Source organism: Salvelinus fontinalis, unplaced genomic scaffold, assembly GCF_029448725.1.
Source record: "Salvelinus fontinalis isolate EN_2023a unplaced genomic scaffold, ASM2944872v1 scaffold_0099, whole genome shotgun sequence".
Classification (NCBI taxonomy): domain Eukaryota; kingdom Metazoa; phylum Chordata; class Actinopteri; order Salmoniformes; family Salmonidae; genus Salvelinus; species Salvelinus fontinalis.
This window is the reverse complement of record NW_026600308.1, coordinates 26,559-47,422: the sequence shown is the minus strand read 5'-3', so window position 1 is coordinate 47,422 and position 20,864 is coordinate 26,559. Positions and strand designations below refer to the sequence as shown.

The window sequence follows — 20,864 nt, the reverse complement described above, 5'->3', positions numbered from 1 at the left end:
GTACGGGGATCGAACCCACGACCTTGGCGTTATTAGCACCACGCTCTAACCAATTGAGCTAACCTTCCGCTTGCAACGGAGCAAAATTTTTAGGATGCACAGAGCCTCGGCCAGTGCTGGCGCGTAAACGAGCAAGTCCACCAACAGCATAGCCTGACAAGACTGGACCCTCTTGGTTGCTCCTTGTGGCAAATCATACAGGCTGGGGAATTAGCTCAAATGGTAGAGTGCTTGCTTAGCATGCGAGAGGTAATGGGATCGATGCCCACATTCTCCAAAAAACACAATTATTTTGTGGATCCAAGAAAGCTCCAGTTCACATTTCATGCAGTTTTGTCTAACGACAACCTACTGTCATGTAACAATGACAAGCAACTTTCATGTAACACTGATGTCACAATGTCAGATGAAAACGAATGACATGACTTACTATCAGAGGAGCAGCGTAGCACACACAATTGATGCCCACAAACAAAGCTGTGGGAAGTTTCCTTGAAGCCAATGCAGAGGGTAAAGAAAAACAACAACTTAAAATGTACCTCATGGCCAGTACGGGGATCGAACCCACGACCTTGGCATTATTAGCACCACGCTCTAACCAACTGAGCTAACCGGCCGCTTGCAACGGAGCAACATTTTTAGGATGAACAGAGCCTCGGCCAGTGCTGGCGCGTAAACGAGCAAGTCCACCAACAGCATAGCCTGACAAGACTGAACCCTCTTGGTCGCTCCTTGTGGCAAATCATACATGCTGGGGAATTAGCTTAAATGGTAGAGTGCTTGCTTAGCATGCGAGAGGTAGTGGGATCGATGCCCACATTCTCCGAAAAACACAATTTTTTTGTGGATCCAAGAAAGCTCCAGTTCAAATTTCATGCAGTTTTGTCTAACGACAACCTACTGTCATGTAACAATGACAAGCAACTTTCATGTAACACTGATGTCACAATGTCAGATGAAAACGAATGACATGACTTACTATCAGAGGAGCAGCGTAGCACACACAATTGATGCCCACAAACAAAGCTGTGGGAAGTTTCCTTGAAGCCAATGCAGAGGGTAAAGAAAAACAACAACTTAAAATGTACCTCATGGCCAGTACGGGGATCGAACCCACGACCTTGGCGTTATTAGCACCACGCTCTAACCACCTGAGCCAACCAGCCGCTTGCGACGGATCAAAACTTTTAGGATGCACAGAGCCTAGGCCAGTGCTGGCGCGTAAACGAGCAAGTCCACCAACAGCATAGCCTGACAAGACTGGACCCTCTTGGTTGCTCCTTGTGGCGAGTCATACAGGCTGGGGAATTAGCTCAAATGGTAGAGTGCTTGCTTAGCATGCGAGAGGTAGTGGTATCGATGCCCACATTCTCCAAAAAACACAATTTTTTTGTGGATCCAAGAAAGCTCCAGTTCACATTTCATGCAGTTTTGTCTAACGACAACATACTGTCATGTAACAATGACAAGCAACTTTCATGTAACACTGATGTCACAATGTCAGATGAAAACGAATGACATGACTTACTATCAGAGGAGCAGCGTAGCACACACAATTGATGCCCACAAACAAAGCTGTGGGAAGTTTCCTTGAAGCCAATGCAGAGGGTAAAGAAAAACAACAACTTAAAATATACCTCATGGCCAGTACCGGGATCGAACCAACGACCTTGTCGTTATTAGCACCACGCTCTAACCACCTGAGCTTACCGGCCGCTTGCAATTGAGCAAAATTTTTAGGATGCACAGAGCCTCGGCCAGTGCTGGCGCGTAAACAAGCAAGTCCACCAACAGCATAGCCTGACAAGACAGGACCCTCTTGGTTGCTCCTTGTGGCAAATCATACAGGCTGGGGAATTAGCTCAAATGGTAGAGTGCTTGCTTAGCATGCGAGAGGTATTGGGATCGATGCCCGCATTCTCCAAAAAACACAATTTTTTTGTGGATCCAAGAAAGCTCCAGTTCACATTTCATGCAGTTTTGTCTAACGACAACCTACTGTCATGTAACAATGACAAGCAACTTTCATGTAACACTGATGTCACAATGTCAGATGAAAACGAATGAAATGACTTACTTTCAGAGGAGCAGCGTAGCACACACAATTGATGCCCACAAACAAAGCTGTGGGAAGTTTCCTTGAAGCCAATGCAGAGGGTCAAGAAAAACAACAACTTAAAATGTACCTCATGGCCAGTACGGGGATCGAACCCACGACCTTGGCGTTATTAGCACCACGCTCTAACCACCTGAGCTAACCGGCCGCTTGCAACAGTGCAAAATTTTTAGGATGCACAGAGCCTCGGCCAGTGCTGGCGCGTAAACGAGCAAGTCCACCAACAGCATAGCCTGACAGGACTGGACCCTCTTGGTTGCTCCTTGTGGCAAATCATACAGGCTGGGGAATTAGCTCAAATGGTATAGTGCTTGCTTAGCATGCGAGAGGTAGTGGGATCGATGCCCACATTCTCCAAAAAACACAATTCTTTTGTGCATCCAAGAAAGCTCCAGTTCACATTTCATGCAGTTTTGTCGAACGACAACCTACTGTCATGTAACATTGACAAGCAACTTTCATGTAACACTGATGTCACAATGTCAGATGAAAACAAATGACATGACTTACTATCAGAGGAGCAGCGTAGCACACACAATTGATGCCCACAAACAAAGCTGTGGGAAGTTTCCTTGAAGCCAATGCAGAGGGTAAAGAAAAACAACAACTTAAAATGTACCTCATGGCCAGTACAGGGATAGAACCCACGACCTTGGCGTTATTAGCACCACGCTCTAACCAACTGAGGTAACCGGCCGCTTTCAAAGGAGCAACATTTTTAAGATGCACAGAGGCTCGGCCAGTGCTGGCGCGTAAACGAGCAAGTCCACCGACAGCATAGCCTGACAAGACTGGACCCTCTTGGTTGCTCCTTGTGGCAAATCATACAGGCTGGGGAATTAGCTCAAATGGTAGAGTGCTTGCTTAGCACGCGAGAGGTAGTGGGATCGATAACCACATTCTCCAAAAAACACAATTTTTTTGTGGATCCAAGAAAGCTCCAGTTCACATTTCATGCAGTTTTGTCTAACGACAACCTACTGTCATGTAACAATGACAAGCAACTTTCATGTAACACTGATGTCACAATGTCAGATGAAAACGAATGACATGACTTACTTTCAGAGGAGCAGCGTAGCACACACAACTGATGCCCACAAACAAAGCTGTGGGAAGTTTCCTTGAAGCCAATGCAGAGGGTAAAGAAAAACAACAACTTAAAATGTACCTCATGGCCAGTACGGGGATCGAACCAACGACCTTGGCGTTATTAGCACCACGCTCTAACCACCTGAGCTTACCGGCCGCTTGCAATGGAGCAACATTTTTAGGATGCACAGAGCCTCGGCCAGTGCTGGCGCGTAAACGAGCAAGTCCACCAACAGCATAGCCTGACAAGACTGGACCCTCTTGGTTGCTCCTTGTGGCAAATCATACAGGCTGGGGAATTAGCTCAAATGGTAGAGTGCTTGCTTAGCATGCGAGAGGTAGTGGGATCGATGTCCACATTCTCCAAAAAACACAATTTTTTTGTGGATCCAAGAAAGCTCCAGTTCACATTTCATGCAGTTTTGTCTAACGACAACCTACTGTCATGTAACAATGACAAGCAACTTTCATGTAACACTGATGTCACAATGTCAGATGAAAACGAATGACATGACTTACTTTCAGAGGAGCAGCGTAGCACACACAATTGATGCCCACAAACAAAGCTGTGGGAAGTTTCCTTGAAGCCAATGCAGAGGGTAAAGAAAAACAACAACTTAAAATGTACCTCATTGCCAGTACGGGGATCGAACCCACGACCTTGGCGTTATTAGCACCACGCTCTAACCACCTGAGCAAACCGGCCGCTTGCAACAGAGCAAAATTTTTAGGATGCACAGAGCCTCGGCCAGTGCTGGCGCGTAAACGAGCAAGTCCACCAACAGCATAGCCTTACAAGACTGGACCCTCTTGGTTGCTCCTTGTGGCAAATCATACAGGCCGGGGAATTAGCTCAAATGGTAGAGTGCTTGCTTAGCATCCGAGAGGTAGTTGGATCGATGCCCACATTCTCCAAAAAACACAAGTCTTTTGTGGATCCAAGAAAGCTCCAGTTCACATTTCATGCAGTTTTGTCTAACGACAACCTACTGTCATGTAACAATGACAAGCAACTTTCATGTAACACTGATGTCACAATGTCAGATGAAAACTAATGACATGACTTACTATCAGAGGAGCAGCGTAGCACACACAATTGATGCCCACAAACAAAGCTGTGGGAAGTTTCCTTGAAGCCAATGCAGAGGGTAAAGAAAAACAACAACTTAAAATGTACCTCATGGCCAGTACGGGGATCGAACCAACGACCTTGGCGTTATTAGCACCACGCTCTAACCACCTGAGCTTACCGGCCGCTTGCAATGGAGCAAAATTTTTAGGATGCACAGAGCCTCGGCCAGTGCTGGCGCGTAAACGAGCAAGTCCACCAACAGCATAGCCTGACAAGACTGGACCCTCTTGGTTGCTCCTTGTGGCAAATCATACAGGCTGGGGAATTAGCTCAAATGGTAGAGTGCTTGCTTAGCATGCGAGAGGTAGTGGGATCGATGCCCACATTCTCCAAAAAACACAATTTTTTTGTGGATCCAAGAAAGCTCCAGTTCACATTTCATGCAGTTTTGTCTAACGACAACCTACTGTCATGTAACAATGACAAGCAACTTTCATGTAACACTGATGTCACAATGTCAGATGAAAACGAATGACATGACTTACTTTCAGAGGAGCAGCGTAGCACACACAATTGATGCCCACAAACAAAGCTGTGGGAAGTTTCCTTGAAGCCAATGCAGAGGGTAAAGAAAAACAACAACTTAAAATGTACCTCATTGCCAGTACGGGGATCGAACCCACGACCTTGGCGTTATTAGCACCACGCTCTAACCACCTGAGCAAACCGGCCGCTTGCAACAGAGCAAAATTTTTAGGATGCACAGAGCCTCGGCCAGTGCTGGCGCGTAAACGAGCAAGTCCACCAACAGCATAGCCTTACAAGACTGGACCCTCTTGGTTGCTCCTTGTGGCAAATCATACAGGCCGGGGAATTAGCTCAAATGGTAGAGTGCTTGCTTAGCATGCGAGAGGTAGTGGGATCGATGCCCACATTCTCCAAAAAACACAATTCTTTTGTGGATCCAAGAAAGCTCCAGTTCACATTTCATGCAGTTTTGTCTAACGACAACCTACTGTCATGTAACAATGACAAGCAACTTTCATGTAACACTGATGTCACAATGTCAGATGAAAACGAATGACATGACTTACTATCAGAGGAGCAGCGTAGCACACACAATTGATGCCCACAAACAAAGCTGTGGGAAGTTTCCTTGAAGCCAATGCAGAGGGTAAAGAAAAACAACAACTTAAAATGTACCTCATGGCCAGTACAGGGATAGAACCCACGACCTTGGCGTTATTAGCACCACGCTCTAACCAACTGAGGTAACCGGCCGCTTTCAAAGGAGCAACATTTTTAGGATGCACAGAGGCTCGGCCAGTGCTGGCGCGTAAACGAGCAAGTCCACCGACAGCATAGCCTGACAAGACTGGACCCTCTTGGTTGCTCCTTGTGGCAAATCATACAGGCTGGGGAATTAGCTCAAATGGTAGAGTGCTTGCTTAGCATGCGAGAGGTAGTGGGATCGATGCCCACATTCTCCAAAAAACGCAATTTTTTTGTGGATCCAAGAAAGCTCCAGTTCACATTTCATGCAGTTTTGTCTAACGACAACCTACTGTCATGTAACAATGACAAGCAACTTTCATGTAACACTGATGTCACAATGTCAGATGAAAACGAATGAAATGACTTACTTTCAGAGGAGCAGCATAGCACACACAATTGATGCCCACAAACAAAGCTGTGGGAAGTTTCCTTGAAGCCAATGCAGAGGGTCAAGAAAAACAACAACTTAAAATGTACCTCATGGCCAGTATGGGGATCGAACCCACGACCTTGGCGTTATTAGCACTACGCTCTAACCACCTGAGCTAACCGGCCGCTTGCAACAGTGCAAAATTTTTAGGATGCACAGAGCCTCGGCCAGTGCTGGCGCGTAAACGAGCAAGTCCACCAACAGCATAGCCTGACAAGACTGGACCCTCTTGGTTGCTCCTTGTGGCAAATCATACAGGCTGGGGAATTAGCTCAAATGGTATAGTGCTTGCTTAGCATGCGAGAGGTAGTGGGATCGATGCCCACATTCTCCAAAAAACACAATTCTTTTGTGCATCCAAGAAAGCTCCAGTTCACATTTCATGCAGTTTTGTCGAACGACAACCTACTGTCATGTAACATTGACAAGCAACTTTCATGTAACACTGATGTCACAATGTCAGATGAAAACAAATGACATGACTTACTATCAGAGGAGCAGCGTAGCACACACAATTGATGCCCACAAACAAAGCTGTGGGAAGTTTCCTTGAAGCCAATGCAGAGGGTAAAGAAAAACAACAACTTAAAATGTACCTCATGGCCAGTACAGGGACAGAACCCACGACCTTGGCGTTATTAGCACCACGCTCTAACCAACTGAGGTAACCGGCCGCTTTCAAAGGAGCAACATTTTTAGGATGCACAGAGGCTCGGCCAGTGCTGGCGCGTAAACGAGCAAGTCCACCGACAGCATAGCCTGACAAGACTGGACCCTCTTGGTTGCTCCTTGTGGCAAATCATACAGGCTGGGGAATTAGCTCAAATGGTAGAGTGCTTGCTTAGCACGCGAGAGGTAGTGGGATCGATAACCACATTCTCCAAAAAACACAATTTTTTTGTGGATCCAAGAAAGCTCCAGTTCACATTTCATGCAGTTTTGTCTAACGACAACCTACTGTCATGTAACAATGACAAGCAACTTTCATGTAACACTGATGTCACAATGTCAGATGAAAACGAATGACATGACTTACTTTCAGAGGAGCAGCGTAGCACACACAATTGATGCCCACAAACAAAGCTGTGGGAAGTTTCCTTGAAGCCAATACAGAGGGTAAAGAAAAACAAGAACTTAAAATGTACCTCATGGCCAGTACGGGGATCGAACCAACGACCTTGGCGTTATTAGCACCACGCTCTAACCACCTGAGCTTACCGGCCGCTTGCGATGGAGCAAAATTTTTAGGATGCACAGAGCCTCGGCCAGTGCTGGCGCGTAAACGAGCAAGTCCACCAACAGCATAGCCTGACAAGACTGGACCCTCTTGGTTGCTCCTTGTGGCAAATCATACAGGCTGGGGAATTAGCTCAAATGGTAGAGTGCTTACTTAGCATGCGACAGGTAGTGGGATCGATGCCCACATTCTCCAAAAAACACAATTTTTTTGTGGATCCAAGAAAGCTCCAGTTCACATTTCATGCAGTTTTGTCTAACGACAACCTACTGTCATGTAACAATGACAAGCAACTTTCATGTAACACTGATGTCACAATGTCAGATGAAAACGAATGACATGACTTACTTTCAGAGGAGCAGCGTAGCACACACAATTGATGCCCACAAACAAAGCTGTGGGAAGTTTCCTTGAAGCCAATGCAGAGGGTAAAGAAAAACAACAACTTAAATAGTACATCATTGCCAGTACGGGGATCGAACCCACGACCTTGGCGTTATTAGCACCACGCTCTAACCACCTGAGCAAACCGGCCGCTTGCAACAGAGCAAAATTTTTAGGATGCACAGAGCCTCGGCCAGTGCTGGCGCGTAAACGAGCAAGTCCACCAACAGCATAGCCTGACAAGACTGGACCCTCTTGGTTGCTCCTTTTGGCAAATCATACAGGCCGGGGAATTAGCTCAAATGGTAGAGTGCTTGCTTAGCATGCGAGAGGTAGTCGGATCGATGCCCACATTCTCCAAAAAACACAATTCTTTTGTGGATCCAAGAAAGCTCCAGTTCACATTTCATGCAGTTTTGTCTAACGACAACCTACTGTCATGTAACAATGACAAGCAACTTTCATGTAACACTGATGTCACAATGTCAGATGAAAACGAATGACATGACTTACTATCAGAGGAGCAGCGTAGCACACACAATTGATGCCCACAAACAAAGCTGTGGGAAGTTTCCTTGAAGCCAATGCAGAGGGTAAAGAAAAACAACAACTTAAAATGTACCTCATGGCCAGTACAGGGATAGAACCCACGACCTTGGCGTTATTAGCAACACGCTCTAACCAACTGAGGTAACCGGCCGCTTTCAAAGGAGCAACATTTTTAGGATGCACAGAGGCTCGGCCAGTGCTGGCGCGTAAACGAGCAAGTCCACCGACAGCATAGCCTGACAAGACTGGACCCTCTTGGTTGCTCCTTGTGGCAAATCATACAGGCTGGGGAATTAGCTCAAATGGTAGAGTTCTTGGTTAGCATGCGAGAGGCATTGGGATCGATGCCCACATTCTCCAAAAAACAGCATTTTTTTGTGGATCCAAGAAAGCTCCAGTTCACACTTCATGCAGTTTTGTCTAACGACAACCTACTGTCATGTAACAATGACAAGCAACTTTCATGTAACACTGACGTCACAATGTCAGATGAAAACTAATGACATGACTTACTTTCAGAGGAGCAGCGTAGCACACACAATTGATGCCCACAAACAAAGCTGTGGGAAGTTTCCTTGAAGCCAATGCAGAGGGTAAAGAAAAACAACAACTTAAAATGTACCTCATGGCCAGTACGGGGATCGAACCAACGACCTTAGCGTTATTAGCATCACGCTCTCACCAACTGAGCTAACCAGCCGCTTGCAATACAACAACATTTTTAGGATGCACAGAGGCTCGGCCAGTGCTGGCGCGTAAACGAGCAAGTCCACCAACAGCATAGCCTGACAAGACTGGACCCTCTTGGTTGCTCCTTGTGGCAAATCATACAGGCTGGGGAATTAGCTCAAATGGTAGAGTGCTTGCTTAGCATGCTTGAGGTAGTGGGATCGATGCCCACATTCTCCAAAAAACACAATTTTTTTGTGGATCCAAGAAAGCTCCAGTTCACATTTCACGCAGTTTTGTCTAACTACAACCTACTGTCATGTAACAATGACAAGCAACTTTCATGTAACACTGATGTCACAATGTCAGATGAAAACGAAAGACATGACTTACTATCAAAGGAGCAGCATAGCACACACAATTGATGCCCACAAACAAAGCTGTGGGAAGTTTCCTTGAAGCAAATGCAGAGGGTAAAGAAAAACAACAACTTAAAATGTACCTCATGGCCAGTACGGGGATCGAACCCACGACCTTGGCATTATTAGCACCACGCTCTAACCAACTTAGCTAACCCTTGCAACGGAGCAAAATTTTTAGGATGCACAGAGCCTCGGCCAGTGCTGGCGCGTAAACGAGCAAGTCCACCAACAGCATAGCCTGACAAGACTGAACCCTCTTGGTTGCTCCTTGTGGCAAATCATACAGGCTGGGGAATTAGCTCAAATGGTAGAGTGCTTGCTTAGCATGCGAGAGTTAGTGGGATCGATGCACACATTCTCCAAAAAACACAATTTTTTTGTGGATCCAAGAAAGCTCCAGTTCACATTTCATGCAGTTTTGTCTAACGACAAACTACTGTCATGTAACAATCACAAGCAACTTTCATGTAACACTGATGTCACAATGTCAGATGAAAACGAATGACATGACTTACTTTCAGAGGAGCAGCGTAGCACACACAATTGATGCCCACAAACAAAGCTGTGGGAAGTTTCCTTGAAGTCAATGCAGAGGGTAAAGAAAAACAACAACTTAAAATGTACCTGATGGCCTGTACGGGGATCGAACCCACAACCTTGGTGTTATTAGCACCAAGCTCTAACCAACTGAGCTAACCGGCCACTTGAAAAGGAGCAACATTTTTAGGATGCACAGAGGCTCGGCCAGTGCTGGCGCGTAAACGAGCAAGTCCACCAACAGCATAGCCTGACAAGACTGGACCCTCTTGGTTGCTCCTTGTGGCAAATCATACAGGCTGGGGAATTAGCTCAAATGATAGAGTGCTTGCTTATCATGCGAGAGGTAGTGGGATCGATGCCCACATTCTCCAAAAAACACAATTTTTTTGCGGATCCAAGAAAGCTCCAGTTCACACTTCATGCAGTTTTGTCTAACGACAACCTACAGTCATGTAACAATGACAAGCAACTTTCATGTAACACTGATGTCACAATGTCAGATGAAAACGAATGACATGACTTACTTTCAGAGGAGCAGCGTAGCACACACAATTGATGCCCACAAACAAAGCTGTGGGAAGTTTCCTTGAAGCCAATGCAGAGGGTAAAGAAAAAGAACAACTTAAAATGTACCTCATGGCCAGTACGGGGATCGAACCCACGACCTTGGTGTTATTAGCATCACGCTCTCACCAACTGAGCTAACCAGCCGCTTGCAATATAACAACATTTTTAGGATGAACAGAGCCTCGGCCAGTGCTGGCGCGTAAACGAGCAAGTCCACCAACAGCATAGCCTGACAAGACTGGACCATCTTGGTTGCTCCTTGTGGCAAATCATACAGGCTGGAGAATTATCTCAAATGGTAGAGTGCTTGCTTAGCATGCGAGAGGTAGTGGGATCGATGCCCACATTCTCCAAAAAACACAATTTTTTTGTGGATCCAAGAAAGCTCCAGTTCACATTTCATGCAGTTTTGTCTAACGACAACCTACTGTCATGTAACAATGACAAGCAACTTTCATGTAACACTGATGTCACAATGTCAGATGAAAACGAATGACATGACTTACTTTCAGAGGAGCAGCTTAGCACACACAATTGATGCCCACAAACAAAGCTGTGGGAAGTTTCCTTGAAGCCAATGCAGAGGTAAAGAAAAACAACAACTTAAAATGTACCTCATGGCCAGTAGGGGGATCGAACCCACGACCTTGGCATTATTAGCATCACGCTCTCACCAACTGAGCTAACCAGCCGCTTGAAATTTAACAACATTTTTAGGATGCACAGAGGCTCGGCCAGTGCTGGCGCGTATACGAGCAAGTCCACCAACAGCATAGCCTGACAAGACTGAACGCTCTTGGTTGCTCCTTGTGGCAAATAATACAGGCTGGGGAATTAGCTCAAATGATAGAGTGCTTGCTTAGCATGCGAGAGGTAGTGGGATCGATGCCCACGTTCTCCAAAAAACACAATTTTTTCGTGGATCCAAGAAAGCTCCAGTTCACACTTCATGCAGTTTTGTCTAACGACAACCTACTGTCATGTAACAATGACAAGCAACTTTCATGTAACACTGATGTCACAATGTCAGATGAAAACGAATGACATGACTTACTTTCAGAGGAGCAGCGTAGCACACACAATTGATGCCCACAAACAAAGCTGTGGGAAGTTTCCTTGAAGCCAATGCAGAGGGTAAAGAAAAACAACAACTTAAAATGTACCTCATGGCCAGTACGGGGATCGAACCCACGACCTTGGCGTTATTAGCACCACGCTCTAACCAACTGAGCTAACCGGCCGCTTGCAACGGAGCAAAATTTTTAGGATGCACAGAGCCTCGGCCAGTGCTGGCGCGTAAACGAGCAAGTCCACCAACAGCATAGCCTGACAAGACTGAACCCTCTTGGTTGCTCCTTGTGGCAAATCATACAGGCTGGGGAATTAGCTCAAATGATAGAGTGCTTGCTTATCATGCTTGAGGTAGTGGGATCGATGCCCACATTCTCCAAAAAACACAATTTTTTTGTGGATCCAAGAAAGCTCCAGTTCACATTTCACGCAGTTTTGTCTAACTACAACCTACTGTCATGTAACAATGACAAGCAACTTTCATGTAACACTGATGTCACAATGTCAGATGAAAACGAAAGACATGACTTACTATCAAAGGAGCAGCATAGCACACACAATTGATGCCCACAAACAAAGCTGTGGGAAGTTTCCTTGAAGCAAATGCAGAGGGTAAAGAAAAACAACAACTTAAAATGTACCTCATGGCCAGTACGGGGATCGAACCCACGACCTTGGCATTATTAGCACCACGCTCTAACCAACTTAGCTAACCCTTGCAACGGAGCAAAATTTTTAGGATGCACAGAGCCTCGGCCAGTGCTGGCGCGTAAACGAGCAAGTCCACCAACAGCATAGCCTGACAAGACTGAACCCTCTTGGTTGCTCCTTGTGGCAAATCATACAGGCTGGGGAATTAGCTCAAATGGTAGAGTGCTTGCTTAGCATGCGAGAGTTAGTGGGATCGATGCACACATTCTCCAAAAAACACAATTTTTTTGTGGATCCAAGAAAGCTCCAGTTCACATTTCATGCAGTTTTGTCTAACGACAAACTACTGTCATGTAACAATCACAAGCAACTTTCATGTAACACTGATGTCACAATGTCAGATGAAAACGAATGACATGACTTACTTTCAGAGGAGCAGCGTAGCACACACAATTGATGCCCACAAACAAAGCTGTGGGAAGTTTCCTTGAAGTCAATGCAGAGGGTAAAGAAAAACAACAACTTAAAATGTACCTGATGGCCTGTACGGGGATCGAACCCACAACCTTGGTGTTATTAGCACCAAGCTCTAACCAACTGAGCTAACCGGCCACTTGAAAAGGAGCAACATTTTTAGGATGCACAGAGGCTCGGCCAGTGCTGGCGCGTAAACGAGCAAGTCCACCAACAGCATAGCCTGACAAGACTGGACCCTCTTGGTTGCTCCTTGTGGCAAATCATACAGGCTGGGGAATTAGCTCAAATGATAGAGTGCTTGCTTATCATGCGAGAGGTAGTGGGATCGATGCCCACATTCTCCAAAAAACACAATTTTTTTGCGGATCCAAGAAAGCTCCAGTTCACACTTCATGCAGTTTTGTCTAACGACAACCTACAGTCATGTAACAATGACAAGCAACTTTCATGTAACACTGATGTCACAATGTCAGATGAAAACGAATGACATGACTTACTTTCAGAGGAGCAGCGTAGCACACACAATTGATGCCCACAAACAAAGCTGTGGGAAGTTTCCTTGAAGCCAATGCAGAGGGTAAAGAAAAAGAACAACTTAAAATGTACCTCATGGCCAGTACGGGGATCGAACCCACGACCTTGGTGTTATTAGCATCACGCTCTCACCAACTGAGCTAACCAGCCGCTTGCAATATAACAACATTTTTAGGATGAACAGAGCCTCGGCCAGTGCTGGCGCGTAAACGAGCAAGTCCACCAACAGCATAGCCTGACAAGACTGGACCATCTTGGTTGCTCCTTGTGGCAAATCATACAGGCTGGAGAATTATCTCAAATGGTAGAGTGCTTGCTTAGCATGCGAGAGGTAGTGGGATCGATGCCCACATTCTCCAAAAAACACAATTTTTTTGTGGATCCAAGAAAGCTCCAGTTCACATTTCATGCAGTTTTGTCTAACGACAACCTACTGTCATGTAACAATGACAAGCAACTTTCATGTAACACTGATGTCACAATGTCAGATGAAAACGAATGACATGACTTACTTTCAGAGGAGCAGCTTAGCACACACAATTGATGCCCACAAACAAAGCTGTGGGAAGTTTCCTTGAAGCCAATGCAGAGGTAAAGAAAAACAACAACTTAAAATGTACCTCATGGCCAGTAGGGGGATCGAACCCACGACCTTGGCATTATTAGCATCACGCTCTCACCAACTGAGCTAACCAGCCGCTTGAAATTTAACAACATTTTTAGGATGCACAGAGGCTCGGCCAGTGCTGGCGCGTATACGAGCAAGTCCACCAACAGCATAGCCTGACAAGACTGAACGCTCTTGGTTGCTCCTTGTGGCAAATAATACAGGCTGGGGAATTAGCTCAAATGATAGAGTGCTTGCTTAGCATGCGAGAGGTAGTGGGATCGATGCCCACGTTCTCCAAAAAACACAATTTTTTCGTGGATCCAAGAAAGCTCCAGTTCACACTTCATGCAGTTTTGTCTAACGACAACCTACTGTCATGTAACAATGACAAGCAACTTTCATGTAACACTGATGTCACAATGTCAGATGAAAACGAATGACATGACTTACTTTCAGAGGAGCAGCGTAGCACACACAATTGATGCCCACAAACAAAGCTGTGGGAAGTTTCCTTGAAGCCAATGCAGAGGGTAAAGAAAAACAACAACTTAAAATGTACCTCATGGCCAGTACGGGGATCGAACCCACGACCTTGGCGTTATTAGCACCACGCTCTAACCAACTGAGCTAACCGGCCGCTTGCAACGGAGCAAAATTTTTAGGATGCACAGAGCCTCGGCCAGTGCTGGCGCGTAAACGAGCAAGTCCACCAACAGCATAGCCTGACAAGACTGAACCCTCTTGGTTGCTCCTTGTGGCAAATCATACAGGCTGGGGAATTAGCTCAAATGATAGAGTGCTTGCTTATCATGCGAGAGGTAGTGGGATCGATGCCCACATTCTCCAAAAAACACAATTTTTTTGCGGATCCAAGAAAGCTCCAGTTCACACTTCATGCAGTTTTGTCTAACGACAACCTACAGTCATGTAACAATGACAAGCAACTTTCATGTAACACTGATGTCACAATGTCAGATGAAAACGAATGACATGACTTACTTTCAGAGGAGCAGCGTAGCACACACAATTGATGCCCACAAACAAAGCTGTGGGAAGTTTCCTTGAAGCCAATGCAGAGGGTAAAGAAAAAGAACAACTTAAAATGTACCTCATGGCCAGTACGGGGATCGAACCCACGACCTTGGTGTTATTAGCATCACGCTCTCACCAACTGAGCTAACCAGCCGCTTGCAATATAACAACATTTTTAGGATGAACAGAGCCTCGGCCAGTGCTGGCGCGTAAACGAGCAAGTCCACCAACAGCATAGCCTGACAAGACTGGACCATCTTGGTTGCTCCTTGTGGCAAATCATACAGGCTGGAGAATTATCTCAAATGGTAGAGTGCTTGCTTAGCATGCGAGAGGTAGTGGGATCGATGCTCACATTCTCCAAAAAACACAATTTTTTTGTGGATCCAAGAAAGCTCCAGTTCACATTTCATGCAGTTTTGTCTAACGACAACCTACTGTCATGTAACAATGACAAGCAACTTTCATGTAACACTGATGTCACAATGTCAGATGAAAACGAATGACATGACTTACTTTCAGAGGAGCAGCTTAGCACACACAATTGATGCCCACAAACAAAGCTGTGGGAAGTTTCCTTGAAGCCAATGCAGAGGTAAAGAAAAACAACAACTTAAAATGTACCTCATGGCCAGTAGGGGGATCGAACCCACGACCTTGGCATTATTAGCATCACGCTCTCACCAACTGAGCTAACCAGCCGCTTGAAATTTAACAACATTTTTAGGATGCACAGAGGCTCGGCCAGTGCTGGCGCGTAAACGAGCAAGTCCACCAACAGCATAGCCTGACAAGACTGAACGCTCTTGGTTGCTCCTTGTGGCAAATAATACAGGCTGGGGAATTAGCTCAAATGATAGAGTGCCTGCTTAGCATGCGAGAGGTAGTGGGATCGATGCCCACGTTCTCCAAAAAACACAATTTTTTCGTGGATCCAAGAAAGCTCCAGTTCACACTTCATGCAGTTTTGTCTAACGACAACCTACTGTCATGTAACAATGACAAGCAACTTTCATGTAACACTGATGTCACAATGTCATATGAAAACGAATGACATGACTTACTTTCAGAGGAGCAGCGTAGCACACACAATTGATGCCCACAAACAAAGCTGTGGGAAGTTTCCTTGAAGCCAATGCAGAGGGTAAAGAAAAACAACAACTTAAAATGTACCTCATGGCCAGTACGGGGATCGAACCCACGACCTTGGCGTTATTAGCACCACGCTCTAACCAACTGAGCTAACCGGCCGCTTGCAACGGAGCAAAATTTTTAGGATGCACAGAGCCTCGGCCAGTGCTGGCGCGTAAACGAGCAAGTCCACCAACAGCATAGCCTGACAAGACTGAACCCTCTTGGTTGCTCCTTGTGGTAAATCATACAGGCTGGGGAATTAGCTCAAATTGTAGAGTGCTTGCTTAGCATGCGAGAGGTAGTGGGATCGATGCCCACATTCTCCAAAAAACACAATTTTTTCGTGGATCCAAGAAAGCTCCAGTTCACATTTCATGCAGTTTTGTCTAACGACAACCTACTGTCATGTAACAATGACAAGCAACTTTCATGTAACACTGATGTCACAATGTCAGATGAAAACGAATGACATGACTTACTTTCAGAGGAGCAGCGTAGCACACACAATTGATGCCCACAAACAAAGCTGTGGGAAGTTTCCTTGAAGCCAATGCAGAGGGTAAAGAAAAACAACAACTTAAAATGTACCTCATGGCCAGTACGGGTATCGAACCCACGACCTTGGCGTTATTAGCCCCATGCTCTAACCAACGGAGCTAACCTGCCGCTTGTAAAGGTGCAAAATTTTTAGGATTCACAGAGCCTCGGCCAGTGCTGGCGCGTAAACGAGCAAGTCCACCAACAGCATAGCCTGACAAGACTCGACCCTCTTGGTTGCTCCTTGTGGCAAATCATACAGGCTGGGGAATTAGTTCAAATGGTAGAGTGCTTGCTTAGCATGCGAGAGGTAGTGGGATCGATGCCCACATTCTCCAAAAAACACAATTTTTTTGTGGATCCAAGAAAGCTCCAGTTCACATTTCATGCAGTTTTGTCTAACGACAAACTACTGTCATGTAACAATGACAAGCAACTTTCATGTAACACTGATGTCACAATGTCAGATGAAAACGAATGACATGACTTACTATCAGAGGAGCAGCGTAGCACACACAATTGATGCCCACAAACAAAGCTGTGGGAAGTTTCCTTGAAGCCAATGCAGAGGGTAAAGAAAAACAACAACTTAAAATGTACCTCATGGCCAGTACGGGGATCGAACCCACGACCTTGGCGTTATTAGCACCACGCTCTAACCAACTGAGCTAACCAGCCGCTTGCAACGGAGCAAAATGTTTAGGATGCACAGAGCCTCGGCCAGTGCTGGCGCGTAAACGAGCAAGTCCACCAACAGCATAGCCTGACAAGACTGAACCCTCTTGGTTGCTCCTTGTGGCAAATCATACAGGCTGGAGAATTATCTCAAATTGTAGAGTGCTTGCTTAGCATGCGAGAGGTAGTGGGATCGATGCCCACATTCTCCAAAAAACACAATTTTTTTGTGGATCCAAGAAAGCTCCAGTTCACATTTCATGCAGTTTTGTCTAACGACAACCTACTGTCATGTAACAATGACAAGCAACTTTCATGTAACACTGATGTCACAATGTCAGATGAAAACGAATGACATGACTTACTATCAGAGGAGCAGCGTAGCACACACAATTGATGCCCACAAACAAAGCTGTGGGAAGTTTCCTTGAAGCCAATGCAGAGGGTAAAGAAAAACAACAACTTAAAATGTACCTCATGGCCAGTACGGGGATCGAACCCACGACCTTGGCGTTATTAGCACCACGCTCTAACCAACTGAGCTAACCGGCCGCTTGCAACGGAGCAAAATTTTTAGGATGCACAGAGCCTCGGCCAGTGCTGGCGCGTAAACGAGCAAGTCCACCAACAGCATAGCCTGACAAGACTGAACCCTCTTGGTTGCTCCTTGTGGTAAATCATACAGGCTGGGGAATTAGCTCAAATTGTAGAGTGCTTGCTTAGCATGCGAGAGGTAGTGGGATCGATGCCCACATTCTCCAAAAAACACAATTTTTTCGTGGATCCAAGAAAGCTCCAGTTCACATTTCATGCAGTTTTGTCTAACGACAACCTACTGTCATGTAACAATGACAAGCAACTTTCATGTAACACTGATGTCACAATGTCAGATGAAAACGAATGACATGACTTACTTTCAGAGGAGCAGCGTAGCACACACAATTGATGCCCACAAACAAAGCTGTGGGAATTTTCCTTGAAGCCAATGCAGAGGGTAAAGAAAAACAACAACTTAAAATGTACCTCATGGCCAGTACGGGGATCAAACCCACGACCTGGCGTTATTAGCACCACGCTCTAACAAACTGAGCTAACCGGCCGCTTGCAACGGAGCAAAATGTTTAGGATGCACAGAGCCTCGGCCAGTGCTGGCGCATAAACGAGCAAGTCCACCAACAGCATAGCCTGACAAGACTGGACCCTCTTGGTTGCTCCTTGTGGCAAATCATACAGGCTGGGGAATTAGCTCAAATGGTAGAGTGCTTGCTTAGCATGCGAGAGTTAGTGGGATCGATGCCCACATTCTCCAAAAAACACAATTTTTTGGTGGATTCAAGAAAGCTCCAGTTCACATTTCATGCAGTTTTGTCTAACGACAACCTACTGTCATGTGACAATGACAAGCAACTTTCATGTAACACTGATGTCACAATGTCAGATGAAAACGAATGACATGACTTACTATCAGAGGATCAGCGTAGCACACACAATTGATGCCCACAAACAAAGCTGTGGGAAGTTTCCTTGAAGCCAATGCAGAGGGTAAAGAAAAACAACAACTTAAAATGTACCTCATGGCCAGTACGGGGATCAAACCCACGACCTTGTCGTTATTAGCACCATGCTCTAACCAACTGAGCTGACCGGCCGCTTGTAAAGGATCAACATTTTTAGGATGCACAGAGCCTCGGCCAGTGCTGGCGCGTAAACGAGCAAGTCCACCAACAGGATAGCCTGACAAGACTGGACCCTCTTGGTTGCTCCTTGTAGCAAATCATACAGGCTCGGGAATTAACTCAAATGGTAGAGTGCTTGCTTAGCATGCGAGAGGTAGTGGGATCGATGCCCACATTCTCCAAAAAACACAATTTTTTTGTGGATCCAAGAAAGCTCCAGTTCACACTTCATGCAGTTTTGTCTAACGACAACCTACTGTCATGTAACAATGACAAGCAACTTTCATGTAACACTGATGTCACAATGTCAGATGAAAACGAATGACATGACTTACTTTCAGAGGAGCAGCGTAGCACACACAATTGATGCCCACAAACAAAGGTGTGGGAAGTTTTCTTGAAGCCAATGCAGAGGGTAAAGAAAACAACTACTTAAAATGTACCTCATGGCCAGTACGGGTATCGAACCCACGACCTTGGTGTTATTAGCACCATGCTCTAACCAACAGAGCTAACCGGCCACTTGTAAAGGAGCAACATTTTTAGGATGCACAGAGCCTCGGCCAGTGCTGGCGCGTAAACGAGCAAGTCCACCAACAGCATAGCCTGACAAGACTGGACCCTCTTGGTTGCTCCTTGTGGCAGATCATACAGGCTGGGGAATTAGCTCAAATGGTAGAGTGCTTGCTTAGCATGCGAGTGGTAGTGGGATCGATGCCCACATTCTCCAAAAAACACAATTTTTTTGTGGATCCAAGAAAGCTCCAGTTCACACTTCATGCAGTTTTGTCTAACGACAACCTACTGTCATGTAACAATGACAAGCAACTTTCATGTAACACTGATGTCACAATGTCAGATCAAAACGAATGACATGACTTACTTTCAGAGGAGCAGCGTAGCACACACAATTGATGCCCACACAATTGATGCCCACAAACAAAGGTGTGGGAAGTTTTCTTGAAGCCAATGCAGAGGGTAAAGAAAAACAACAACTTAAAATGTACCTCATGGCCAGTACGGGTATCGAACGCACGACCTTGGCGTTATTAGCACCATGCTCTAACCAACGGAGCTAACCTGCCGCTTGTAAAGGTGCACCATTTTTAGGATGCACAGAGCCTCGGCCAGTGCTGGCGCGTAAACGAGCAAGTCCACCAACAGCATAGCCTGACAAGACTCGACCCTCTTGGTTGCTCCTTGTGGCAAATCATACAGGCTGGGGAATTAGTTCAAATGGTAGAGTGCTTGCTTAGCATGCGAGAGGTAGTGGGATCGATGCCCACATTCTCCAAAAAACACCATTTTTTTGTGGATCCAAGAAAGCTCCAGTTCACACTTCATGCAGTTTTGTCTAACGACAACCTACTGTCATGTAACAATGACAGGAAACTTTCATGTAACACTGATGTCACAATGTCAGATGAAAACGAATGACATGACTTACTATCAGAGGAGCAGCGTAGCACACACAATTGATGCCCACAAACAAAGCTGTGGGAAGTTTCCTTGAAGCCAATGCAGAGGGTAAAGAAAAACAACAACTTAAAATGTACCTCATGGCCAGTACGGGGATCAAACCCACGACCTTGGGGTTATTAGCACCATGCTCTAACCAACTGAGCTAACCGGCCGCTTGTAAAGGATTAACATTTTTAGGATGCACAGAGCCTCGGCCAGTGCTGGCGCGTAAACGAGCAAGTCCACCAACAGGATAGCCTGACAAGACTGGACCCTCTTGGTTGCTCCTTGTAGAAAATCATACAGCCTGGGGAATTAGCTCAAATGGTAGAGTGCTTGCTTAGCATGCGAGAGGTAGTGGGATCGATGCCCACATTCTCCAAAAAACACAATTTTTTTGTGGATCCAAGAAAGCTCCAGTTCACACTTCATGCAGTTTTGTCTAACGACAACCTACTGTCATGTAACAATGACAAGCAACTTTCATGTAACACTGATGTCACAATGTCAGATGAAAACGAATGACATGACTTACTTTCAGAGGAGCAGCGTAGCACACACAATTGATGCCCACAAACAAAGGTGTGGGAAGTTTTCTTGAAGCCAATGCAGAGGGTAAAGAAAAACAACAACTTAAAATGTATCTCATGGCCAGT

At 45.7% G+C, this 20,864-nt stretch overlaps 8 non-coding genes across 8 annotated transcripts; all 8 read right to left on the bottom strand.

The window, feature by feature from the left end:
* Nucleotides 1-543: 543 nt before the first annotated feature.
* Nucleotides 544-617, bottom strand: trnai-aau (transfer RNA isoleucine (anticodon AAU)). The gene has a single exon. It is a non-coding gene; the product is annotated as a tRNA-Ile (tRNA).
* A 475-nt stretch (nucleotides 618-1,092) lies between these two features.
* trnai-aau (transfer RNA isoleucine (anticodon AAU)) lies at nucleotides 1,093-1,166 on the bottom strand. Its single transcript has one exon. It is a non-coding gene; the product is annotated as a tRNA-Ile (tRNA).
* Nucleotides 1,167-2,190: 1,024 nt separating this feature from the next.
* On the bottom strand, nucleotides 2,191-2,264 carry trnai-aau (transfer RNA isoleucine (anticodon AAU)). The gene has a single exon. It is a non-coding gene; the product is annotated as a tRNA-Ile (tRNA).
* A 9,253-nt stretch (nucleotides 2,265-11,517) lies between these two features.
* Nucleotides 11,518-11,591, bottom strand: trnai-aau (transfer RNA isoleucine (anticodon AAU)). The gene has a single exon. It is a non-coding gene; the product is annotated as a tRNA-Ile (tRNA).
* Nucleotides 11,592-14,256: 2,665 nt separating this feature from the next.
* trnai-aau (transfer RNA isoleucine (anticodon AAU)) lies at nucleotides 14,257-14,330 on the bottom strand. The gene has a single exon. It is a non-coding gene; the product is annotated as a tRNA-Ile (tRNA).
* Nucleotides 14,331-15,902: 1,572 nt separating this feature from the next.
* Nucleotides 15,903-15,976, bottom strand: trnai-aau (transfer RNA isoleucine (anticodon AAU)). Its single transcript has one exon. It is a non-coding gene; the product is annotated as a tRNA-Ile (tRNA).
* Nucleotides 15,977-17,000: 1,024 nt separating this feature from the next.
* On the bottom strand, nucleotides 17,001-17,074 carry trnai-aau (transfer RNA isoleucine (anticodon AAU)). The gene has a single exon. It is a non-coding gene; the product is annotated as a tRNA-Ile (tRNA).
* Nucleotides 17,075-17,549: 475 nt separating this feature from the next.
* trnai-aau (transfer RNA isoleucine (anticodon AAU)) lies at nucleotides 17,550-17,623 on the bottom strand. Its single transcript has one exon. It is a non-coding gene; the product is annotated as a tRNA-Ile (tRNA).
* Between the last annotated feature and the right edge of the window lie 3,241 nt (nucleotides 17,624-20,864).